The following is a 12,570-nucleotide window of genomic DNA, read 5'->3' on the forward strand; positions in this document are numbered from 1 at the left end:
TCTTAGACTCCAGAGAGACACCATTGCTCTTCAGTACTTTGGAGAGGTCCCTAACAGCAGACTTCCCCATGGCAATGCGCCTTTTAATTTCCTGGCTGCTGGTGCCAAGAGTGTTGATTGTGGAGCCACGCAAACTAAAGCTATGAACAATCTCAATCTCTTCACCATCCAACCTGATGCTGCAAATTGGTCCAATGGTGAGAATCTTCAGCGTCTTGACATTGAGCCTCAATCCATATTGGAGGCTGTAGTCCTTGACTCTCTGCAGCAGGTGCTTCAAGTCCTCTTCAGTTTCAGCAAGCAGAGTTGTGTCATCTGCATAATGCAGATTGTTGATAGATCTTCCACCAATTTTGATTCCACATTTCTCCTCATAGAGCCCAGCCTCCTGGATAATCTGTTCTGCATACAGGTTGAAAACGTATGGAAACAGGACACATCACTGGAGTATGCCCTTCCTAATTTTGAACCATGCAGTGTTCTAGCTCTTTTCTGACGACTGCCTCCTGGTCCAAGTATAGGTTTTGCGTTAGAACGATTTAGTGTTCTGGGATTCCCATTCTTCTCAGAGTCAGCCACAGTTTATGATCCACAGTTAAACGCCTTTTCATAGTAAATGAAACACAGATATACATTCCTCTGGTATTCCCTGCTTTCAGCTAAGATCCATCTAACACTAGCTACAATATCCCTAGTACCACGACCCCTTCTAAACCCAGCCTGGACTTCTGGCAGTTCTCTGCTGATGTGCTGTTGCAGCGTTTTTGGATAATCTTCAGTAGAACCATACACAGTAAAATAAAATAATTTCCAGTCCTGTCATATCCCTTGATTAGCTGTAGACTGGGACATTGCAAACCCAGAAACAGAAAAATAAGCCTATCTTTTTAGTCTTCACGATGTTTAGCATCAGAATAACAACCAAATTTTTACAGAAAAACTGGTGGTGGCTAGTACAAGAGACTCAGTAGATGGCAGACAAATCCAGACTCCTTCATTGGAGATAAGAACCATAAACTAGATATCTTCTCCTTGTTAGGGAACTCTGGCAGCCTCCTCATGAGAAACTGCTGCACTCCTGAAGGTAAAAGGTTTGAGTGCACCAAATTCTCCAAAGGAAAAGGATGGACCATCTCCTCCCATACAATTAAACTGCAATGGTCTGACAGAGTTAATCATGGTCAAGATTCTGGTCATAAATGTGCTCTTTTAATCCAAGAGAAACATACTCTGAGGCCAAATTCATGGGGTAGGCTTATAGTACAGAATAGCTGGTAGGAGTTGAGGCCTGATGATATCTTGGAGGCAAAAAATAAAAACAATGTCTAAATGACTCATCCAGAAGTACTTTCAAATTAATTGAGCCCAGAAACTAGATTGCTAGATTTTTTTTTTTAATGGGCAAATTATAATGTGTAAGAATCCAAGTGCTCAGTGAGAAAGAAGTGGGCAGTGTCGGGGAAGCAGATCTGGCTCTTGTTGGCTTCCCCCCACCCTCCCATCTTACGGAATGTGTTCATTACTCCAGGTGAATTCGCCCTTTTCACTCTTCCTCTAAATTGGCTTGCCTGCAGTTAGAACACACTCAGGCTAAGAGCCACAGGGAAAAGACGGAGGTGACTCTGAATAGGATTTAAAGAAAAAGCAGAGAAGAAGAAAGGGCCAGTTTATTAAAACTTGAACTAGACGGAGAGCAAAGTGCCAGTCTAATTAGTGTGTAATGAGTGGGCTCAAGTCCGAATGTCAGTTCATGACCGCCAGGGGGAAGGCAGTGTAGCTTAGAGAGTGAGTGTGGGTGCGATGAGGGAAGATGACAAGGTGGATTATCTTGGTCTGTCTCTCTTGTGCCAATTGTTAAGACCTACTCACTGCTGCTGACTTTCCAGAGAGAATCACAAGAGGCAAAAACTGTGACTTGTTCTCAACTCCTCTTCCATCTGCTATATAAATACCACTGCTCTAAAGATCACAGACTTCTGAATGTTTTTAGTACCAAGCATTTCCTTGTTGTTCTTAACACCAAAGTTGAGTTGGGTTTTTGTTTGTTTATTGTTAAAGCCTCCATTCTGAAAAAGCTGAATGCAAATCTTATCTTTAGCTCTGATCAGCCAAACAACAGCATATATAAACCCGTTTTTATGTAATGGTAAATATTTGATTTAACTGTGTGAGTCTCCCTGAGTTGTGTCACCTGTGGAACAGAATTATTAATATCTGTATTCTGGGACTAAAATATAGTAAAAGGTTATAGCACATACTATAGCACATGTCAGTAAAAGGTAACCTCTAATTATCACTATCTGGCCTGTAGAAAGAAAAATGTGGCAGTAGAGAAATACTTATCAACAACCTGTGTTTGCAGATGACAACTTTGCTCTTAGAAAGTGAAGAAGCCTTGAAGTACTTACTAAAGAAAAAGACTTGTTCAAAATGGGCTACATCTCAGAAAACAAACAAACAAAAATTCTCATCCCTGAAACAATAGGCAATATCACATTATAAGGAGAAAAGACTGAACTGGTCATTTTACTCGAATTCATACTCAAAACCCAGCCTAGAAATGGTCAACAAGATCAAGACATGTACTGCATTGGAGAAAGCTGCTACTCACTGTTTTCAAGCACCAACTAAACAGCAAGGATGCCATTTTAAAGACTAAGACAAGCCTGGTTCAGGCCATGGGATTTTTCAATGACTTCCTGTGCATATGAAAGTTGCATAATGAATAGAGAACACTGAAAAAGAATTTGTGCCTTTGAAATGTGACACTGGTGAAAAGTATTGAACATACCTCGGACTGCCAAAACTACAAACACATTTGCCTTGCATCCTGGATGTTCCTTAAAGATCATGAAACTTTGTCTCATAGGCTTCGAATATATTGTCAAGAGAGATATGCCCTTGAAAAAAGACATGCTGGGGAAACATAGAGGGTTTGCAAAAGAGAGAAAGATCCTCAAGAAGAAAGACTGACCTAATGACTAAAATAATGGACTGAAAAAAGTTGGCTCTTATGAGGATGGAATGGGATAGAGCAAGGGTCAAATCTATTACTCGTAGCATTGCTATAAGCCATAGTCAACTGGACGGTATCTATCAGAAACAATACGTTGGTGATTAACTCTTGATCTTCAACAGTATTGTAAGTACTAGGTTAAGCTCTTTGTATGTGGGAGGAACATTCTATAGGATTCTCATTACCAATCATGGCTAATAATAGTATATATATAAACTTGATATGGTAGTATCAGAAATATTTATCTCATATAGGTGAGAAGATAGACTTCAGTGTATTACAATGAGACTTTAGAGAGACTGAATTGGTTTCCTTTGGGATTCATATGATTCCACTTAAGGACACAGTCATAGACTAGTAATAAACACAGCTTTTTCAGTACAATTCATTTCAGATGTTATAAAAAGGAACACTATTACAGTGGCCTAATGGGAAAGCTCTGGCCATCTGTGAACTGAGGTGGGGAAAGAATTGAATGCAGATGGATCTAGCCAATGTTTCAAGCAATTGGCTCAAAATAACTGGGGTGGGTGTTTGCTTTTCACATGGGTAAATTTAATTAGTCTTGTGGGTGGCAAAGAACTGATGCAGACCTCCTTGGCTGCAGTACAAAATTATCCAGGGCTACGTTTAGCATTTCTTGAAATCTATAGCTGATCTCAATCCAACACACAGGGAAACTGGGTCTCAGGTGTCTACATCAGGAGAATTCTGTACCAATACAGGAAAGAAAATTAAATTTAAGGTAAATTGAATAAGGCATTTATTTCCTCAATTTTGTAGTCTGCTGTAGAAAAAGTATCATCTTTTGGCAGATTATAATACATTCACAAAGTCTTTTCAAATTATGTTAGTGTCTTGATTTGTTGATCAAGCACATGTGCTCACACACACACACATACTCTCCACAGATTTTTTAGAACAGTAACATTAAATAGTTAAGCAATATTTTAAGAAACAAAAGAAAGAAAGAAACACCAAAATGGCAACTAAAAAATCCGGATTGTGAATGATTATGCTGGATGTGAATGAACTAAATGCACCAAATAAGCAAAAGAGGGTAGCAAAATGGATTTTAAAAAAGAAAAGAAAAACGAAAGAAAAGCCCATAAATATGTTGCCTATATCTAAGAAATGAGGAGAAAGATAGACTAAAATCAAAGGCTGGAAATAAATATATGAAACAAATGGCATCTTCAGAAAAACAAAAATGGCAATACTAATCTCTGATAAAATGGACTTCAGGATGAAACTCACCATAAAAGATAAGAAAGGACACTATATAATGATTAAAGGCACAATAGATTAGGAGACACAACCTTGGTCAGTATCTATGCACTAAATGATTGTTGTTGTTGTTATGTGCCGTCGAGTCCTTTCCCACTCATAACGACCTTATGCACAACAGCCCTAAACCCTGCTCTATCCTGCACCAACTGCACTGCCTCTGACACACCCATCCCGATTACCCCAGTCACTGAATCGATCCATCTCATAGAGGGTCTTCCCCTCCTGCGCTGTCCCTCCACCCTCCCAAGCATGATGTCCCTCTCCAAGGACCCGTCCCTCCTGGCAACATGTCCAAAGTTTGTCAGACGAAGCCCCAGAATCCTTGCCTCCAAGGAGTAGCTTGGTTTAATCCTCTCCAAGATGAATCTGTTTGTTTTCCTGGCAGTCCATGGTACATTCAGTACCCTTCTCCAGCACCACAGCTCAAAAGCATCCACTCTCCTTCTGTCCTCCCTAGTCATTGTCCAACTCTCTGATGCATAACAAGCGATTGCAAAGACCATGGCCTGTATCAGGCGCACCTTAGTCTCCAGAGAGACACTATTGCTCCTGAGTACTCTAGAGAGGTCCCTAACAGCAGACTTTCCCATCGTGATACGCTTTTTGATTTCCTGAATGCTGGTACCAAGAATGTTGACTGTGGAGCCGAGCAAACTGAAGCTGTGAACAATCTCAATCTCTTCGTCATCCATCCTGACGCGGCCAATTGGTCCAGTGGCGAGAATCTTTGTCTTCTTGACATTGAGCCTCAGTCCATACTGAAGGCTGTAGTCCTTGACCTTTCGCAGCAAGTGCATGAGGTCCTCCTCAGTTTCAGCAAGCAGGGTTGTGTCATCTGCATAACACAGATTGTTAATAGATCTTCCACCAATCCTGATGCCACAATTCTCCTCATAGAGCCCAGCTTCTCGGATAATCTGCTCTACATACATGTTGAAAAGGTATGGAAACAGGATGCATCCCTGGCATACACCCTTCCCAATTTTGAACCATGCAGTGTTACCCTGCTCTGTTCTGACTACTGCCTCTTGATCCAAGTACAGGTTTTGCTTTAGCACAATTAAATGTTCTGGGATTCCCATTCTTCTCAGAGTCAGCCACAGTTTGTTATGATCCACACAGTCAAATGCCTTTGCATAATCAATGAAGCACAGATAGACATTCTTCTGGTATTCTCTGCTTTCAGCCAAGATCCATCTAATATCAGCAACGATATCCCTAGTACCACGACCCCTTCTAAACCCAGCCTGGACTTCCGGCAGTTCTCTGCTGATGTGCTGTTCTAATCGTTTTTGGATGATCTTCAGTAGAATCTTGCTTGCATGTGAAATCAATGACACTGTTCTGTATGATAGACCTGAAAAATACATAAACCAAAGATGAACAGACTAGATGAAAGAAATAGCACCACAGCAGTAGTGGGAGACTTTAACATGTCACTACCACCAAAGGATAGCTGAACTCAAAAGAAATTGAACACAGATGCAGAAGATACAAACTGTATGACCAGCCAACATAACCTTGTGGATGTATTCAGGTTACTGCACCTGACCAAAAGTGAAATTACCTTCTCAAGGGTACAAGGAGCCTTTTCCAGAATTCATCACAAATCAGGACACAAAGCAAGACTCAATAAATTAAAAAAACAAACAAAAAGAAACTAAAACAACCAACAAAAACAAAACAAACAACCTACATTGAAATAATACAAAGTATTTTCTCTTATAACAATGGCATAAAATTAGAAATTAATGGTGAGAGGATAAAGCTTATAAAACCACCTAAGTAGAAGCTATATAACACAATTAAAAGAAATTTTAAAAAAGTTATTCTACACAAATAGTAATGAAAATACAACATTACAAAATGTCTAGGATACTGCTAAGGTAGTTTTCAGGGGGCAGTTCATAACAATAGGCAAACACATAAGAATGGAAGAAAGAAGTAAAATTAATGATATAACTCAACACATCCATAACATAGAAAAAAGACTAACAATCTAACCCCACAAGCTTTATAAGAAAAAAAATATAAGGACAAGACCTACAAACCATGCAATAGAAAATAGAATAATAATTGAAGCCGTCAACAAAACAAGCAGCTGGTTTTTCAAAACTGTCAATAAAATTGACAAATATTGGCAAACTTAACAAAAGAAAAAAAGACAAGACACAAATAACTTTATTAAGAAATGATAGTGACAAGAGAACCAGATGACATTAAATCTATATTACTGAATTATTATGAAAACTTATACTTTGATAAATTTAGAAACATAGAGGAATATGGGTAAATTCCTTGAAACTCATGCCCTAATCAGACTGACACAATAGGTGCAGAACATTTGAACAGCTCCATCACAAAGGAAGAAATCGAGCGGGTCATAAAAGGACTTTCTCACAAAAAAGTCCTGGCCCAGATGGCTTCACAGCTGAATTCTTTAAAACATTCAGAGAAGATTTATCACTAAGTTGAACTTAAATTATTTCAAAAAATAGAAAAAAAGAAGGAACACTCCCGGAGTCATTCTATGAAGCAAGTATAACATTACTAATAAAATCAGGCAAAGATATTCTCAAAAAAGAAACTTATGGACCAATTCTTTCTCATGACTATAGATGCAAAAATCCTTAACAAAAAGCCTGGCCAATAGAATTCAACAGCACATAAAAAAAGGAATCAATGTTGATAAAGTAGGATTCATAAAAGTACACAAGGATGGTTCAACAGAAGAAAAAAATTAACATAGTCTTCACATTAACCAAGTGAATAACAAGAACCACATGATCCTATCAAATGATGAAGAAAGGCATTTCACAAAATATAATACCCCTTTCTGATTAAACACTCATCAAAATAGAAATAGAATAGAGCAAAGTATATATGCAAAACCAAATCATTTAAATGTAGAAAGACTAAAAGCATTCTTGTGAACAGGAACCAGACAAGGATACCCACATTCGCAACTCCTATTCAATACTATATTTAGAAGTACTTGCTAGGGCAATAAGACAAGAGAAGGAAATAAGAGGCATCCATATCAGCAAAGAGGTGGTTAAACTGTTGATATTTGCAGATGATAAGATCCTGTACACAGAAAACCCCAAAGTCTCAACAAAAATCCTGTTAGACCTTGTTATGTACCATCGATTAAAGATCATCAGCCCATAGCTGACCCTCTGGCTGGTTTCAAAAGGCAGCTAATGATGCTAATTAAGTCACGCAAGGACAAATACTGTATAAAACCATTGTTATAGAATGAATAAGGATCCAAGGCAGGGTGGGGGTTGGGGGTGGAAACAGAGGGGCAAGGATAGGGGGGTAGGGTGTTAAACATAAGGTTGCACAATCCTGGTCAGAATCTTTTGTGGAAAATTATGTATACTTTGTAATATGTAAAATGTAAACTTTGTAAATAAATCAGCGTAAAATTAAAAAAAAAAAACAAAACTCCAACACCCCCAAAAAATCAGCACCTGGCAGATGTGAACCAAGCATAGAGTGGCAGTCTAAAAAGTCTATATCCAAAAATTAGTAGAATTTATCAATAGTAACAAAGAAAACAGAAGGAAACAAAAAAACCAAAACCTTTTGCAATAGCCAACCACAAATTGAGATGCTTAGGAATAAACCTAGTTTCTTGTTATATGTGGTCCAGTTGTCTATGACTCATAGTGACCCTATGTACAATAGACCTAAACCCTGATATATTCTATGCCAATCTCATTGTCTCCGACACACCTACCCCCTTTACCCCAGTCACTGAATCAATCCATCTCATTGAGGTTCTTCCTCTCCTGTGTTGTCCCTCCACCCTCCCAAGCATGGCGTCCCTCCCCAAGGACTGATCCCTCCTTGCAATATGTCCAAAGTATGTCAGATGAATCTTCAGAATCCTTGCCTCCAAGGAGCAGCCTGGTCTCATCCTCTCTAGGATCAAACTGTTTGTTCTCCTAGCAATCCATGGTATATTCAATACTCTTCTCCAACACTACAGCTCAAAGGTATCAATTCCCCTTCTATCATCCCTAATCATTGTCCAGTATTCTGATGAACATAGCAAGTAACTGTAAGGATTATTCCCTGGATCAAGTGCATCTTAGTCTCCACACTGATATCATTCATTGCTCTTCAGTACTTTGAAGAGGTCTCTGACAGCAGACTTTCTCAATGCAATTCATTTTTTAATTTCCTGGCTGCTGGCACAGCATCTTGACTGTTAAAGCCAAGCAAACCAAAACTGTTAGCAATCTCAGTCTCTTCACCATCTATGATGATGCTGCCAATTGGCTCAGTGGTGAGAATCTTTGTTTTTTTGATGTGGAGCTTCAATACATATTGAAGGCTAAAGTCCTTGACCTTCTACAGCAAGCACTTCAGGTTCTCCTCAGTTTCAGCAAGCAGAGTTGTGTAACCTGCATAAAGCAGATTGTTGACAAGTCTTCCTCCAATCTTGATGTCACATTATTCCTTATAGAGCCCAGCCTCCCAGATAATCTGTCTGCATATAGATTGAAAAATATGGAGATAGGACACAACCCTGGTCTATACCTTTACCAACTTTGTATCATGCAGTGTTTCCTTGCTCTGCTCTGATGACTGCCTTGGTCCAAGAATAGGTTGCACATAAGCATGATCAAGTGTTCTGGGATTTTCATTCTTCTCAGATTTAGTCACAGTTTGTTGTGATCCACACAGTCAAATGCCTTTGCATAGTCAATGAAACACAGATAGACATTCCTATGTTATTCCGCACTTTCAGCCAAGATCCATCTAACATTAGCTTTAATATTCCTAGTATCATAGCCTCCTCTAAGCTCAGCTTGCACTTCTAGCAGTTCTCTGTTAATGTGTTGCTCCAGTTGTTTTTGCATAATCTTCCTTTTAGCAGAATCTTGCTTGCATGTAATATTAAAAACTAAGTAGAGACACACACACACACACACACACAAAACTTTACAAAGAAAACTGCAAAACATTTCTCTGAGAAACAATAAAAGATCTAAAAAATGGAAAAATATTCCCTATTTATGGATAGAAGACTCAACATAGTGAAAGCAACAATCCTACTAAAAGCCATCTGCATGTTTAATGCAATCCCCATACAGAAACCAAATTTATTTTTTCAAATAAAAGAAAAAGGCAATTGACAAGTTTATTTGTAGAAGAAAGAGATACTGAATAAGCAAAACACTTCAGAAAAACAAAAATAAAGCGGGTGGCATAGCACTCCCTGGTATCAAAACCTACTATACAGCTCAGTAACCCAAAGGGAATGGTGCTGGTACAATGACAGATACATAGACCAATAGAACAGAATCAAGAACCCAGAAATTAACCCAACTGTCTATAGTCAATTAACATTCGACAAGGAAACAAAATTAATCAAATGGGCAAACGAAAACTTCTTCACCAAATGGTGCTGGCAAAACTGGACTGCTCCCTGCAGAAAGCTGAAGCAGGATCCACATCTCACATCATACAAAAATTGAGTTCAAGGTGGATCAGAGACCTAGATGTAAAGCCTGAAACCATAAAGATCTTAAGAAACAAAGTGGGGCAAAACTTAGAAGGCCTAGCCCATGATTTAAATGTTCTTGTTGCTTTAAGCCATCGAGTTAAAACCAACCCATAGCTGACCTTCCAGCAGGTTTTCAGAGGTACTTAATCACATGGGAGGAGATTGTCCATCTTTCTCCCATGGAACAACTGGGGGCCTTGAACTGCATGCACAGCTTCTTGTCATGAGGTCACCACTGCTATAAATAGGCTGACAAGTACAGCCAAAAATGCATAGGGAGAGAATAAAATTGACGAATGGAATTAAATCCCTGTGTAGATCAAAGAACTTTTTCTAATAGAGTGAAAAGAAAATCTAATGACTAGGAAAAAAAACATTTGGCAATGCCATCTCAGACAAGGATCACATAAAAGTTTATAGACTCTACAGAGCCTTCACGAGAAAAAGATTGAGAACTCAATTATAAAATGGGGGAAAAGTTATAGAAAGACTTTCCACAGAGGAAGACATTTGGATGGCCAAAAGACTCATGGAGAAATGCTCAAAATCACTGACAAGAAGAGACATGCAAATCAAAACCACAATGAGATACCCATTTCATGCAAGTCATAGTTGCAAAGTTTAACAGAACAGTAAGCAATACATATTGGAGAGGCTGTGTGAGGAGATTGTAACATTCATATATTGTTAGCTGGGTTGTAAAATGCTCTGGAAAGCCATTTGGTGTTTCCTCAAAAAGCTGAACATAGATATTCCTCATGAACTAGATATTACACTGCTAGGATTATACCCCAAGGAAATTAGAACTTAGACACAAAAGGAGATTTGTACGTCAATATTCATAGCAGTGTTATTCACTATTATAAGAACATAGAAACAGCCTAAATGTCCAACAACAAACAAATGGGTTGAGAAATTATAGTACATTCACGGGATGGAATACTACACAGCATTTAGGAGCAACAATTTTGAAAAATACTATATAACATGGAAGACCCTGGAAATTATTACACTGAGTGAACTAAGCCTCATAACGACAAATACTACAAAGAATATTATTGTCAAAATATAAGGATAACTAGTAAATTGCATATGCAGGTCCAAGGGGGAAAGGAGTGGAAACAGAGGGGTGAGGATGGTTGGGGAAATCACAAGGCCACACAATTTGGTGGGTAAAGGGGGAGGGTGGAGGAAATAGGAAAGATTCAGCAGGGACTTGAAAAGAAGAGGTAATGGTGGGCATAGTTTAATAGCGATTAATTTTACAAATATAATATATGGGTTCTATCTCTCAGCCATGGCCAAAATCAAGGCTCGGGACCTTCGCAGAAAGAAGGAGGAGCTGTTAAAACAGCTGGACGATCTGAGGGTGGGGCTTTCCCAGCAGCGCGTCGCCAAAGTGACAGGCGGTGCGGTTTCTAAGCTCTCCAAAATCCGAGTTGTCCGAAAAGCCATTGCCCGTGTTCTCACTGTTATTAACCAGACTCAGAAGGAGAACCTCAGAAAATACTATAAGGGCAAGAAGTACAAACCCCTGGATCTGCGGCCCAAGAAAACATGTGCCATGCGCCGAAGGCTCAAAAAGCATGAGGAGAATCTGAAGACCAAGAAGCAGCAGCGAAAAGAGCGCCTGTACCCACTGTGGAAATATGCAGGCAAGGCCTGAACGTAAATAAATAAAACACAAAACTAGCAAAAAAAAAACAACAAATACAATATATGGGAAGGAGGTATGAAACACACTGACTGAAGGAAAGTTTGAAACACAGTGTATATAAATTTTGTATGCAAACTAATATAAAATTAAAAAAAATAACACCCAAAACACAAACAACAAAAATCCCAGTATTAACATTTAACTTTCAGAACATTTTAAAAAAATCTCCTAGAACTACTTAAAAATATTAAAAAAATATATTTCTATACTATGTACTCCAATTAAGCATCTGAAATTCATTATTTTCTTACTTTCTCATTCTCACTCTGTTTCATTAATCTTTGATATTCTTTGACCAGTTTTGATACTGTTTGACCCAGTCACTTCACAGCTGTAAAGCAAGGTTCATGGTATAAGCCCTCATGCAGATCACTGAGTTTGAGTGCTGGGTTAAGTAAAAATAATGATAATAATAAACAATCAAGTGACAGTTTAGAGCTTTGATGTTCTTTGTGAGACATAGAATACTCCTTATATGACCTTTCTTTAAAGATTGAAAATCTGACCTCAATGCTCTCCTGTTTTAGTTGGGGTTGTGTGTGAGTGGGTATGTGTGTGTGCAAATGTGCATGCTGCAACTATATCCATGAATATAATGACACAGGAGGCAAAGTCCTGAGCACAGTTTAGCCCTAGCTCAACATCTAGAGGAAATGGGTCTTGGACCTAGGAGCAAAGGACCGCAGTCTTAGGGACAATTGGCATAACATGGTTCATAAAGACATTATCCTTCATCCTACTTTGGTGAGTAGCAACCAAAGTTTAAAAGAAAATAGGAGCAGCCGTCTGTTGTTATCATTAGGTGCTGTTGAGATGGCTCCCACTCATAGCAACACTCTGTATGAAACCCTGCCCAAGATGCAACTGTTAGTCTGTCCCTACCAAGAGCAAAGAATATGGAAGAACACAAAGGATGCGGGTAAAAATCAGTCCGAAGGAATAATGAACGATAGCCTCTATGATCCTGAGGCTAGAAGAAGTCAAAGGGAGCCCAGCTATCACTGCCAACAACTCTAAAATTTACAA

General features: G+C 38.8%; 1 pseudogene; it reads left to right on the top strand.

Moving 5' to 3' along the window:
* The first annotated feature begins 11,124 nt into the window (after positions 1-11,124).
* Positions 11,125-11,493, top strand: LOC102861134 (annotated as a pseudogene).
* The last annotated feature ends 1,077 nt before the right edge of the window (positions 11,494-12,570 follow it).

The sequence above is a fragment of the Elephantulus edwardii genome, unplaced genomic scaffold (assembly GCF_000299155.1).
Source record: "Elephantulus edwardii isolate Elephantulus edwardi_28Jun2011 unplaced genomic scaffold, EleEdw1.0 scaffold00029, whole genome shotgun sequence".
Taxonomy (NCBI): Eukaryota; Metazoa; Chordata; class Mammalia; order Macroscelidea; family Macroscelididae; genus Elephantulus; species Elephantulus edwardii.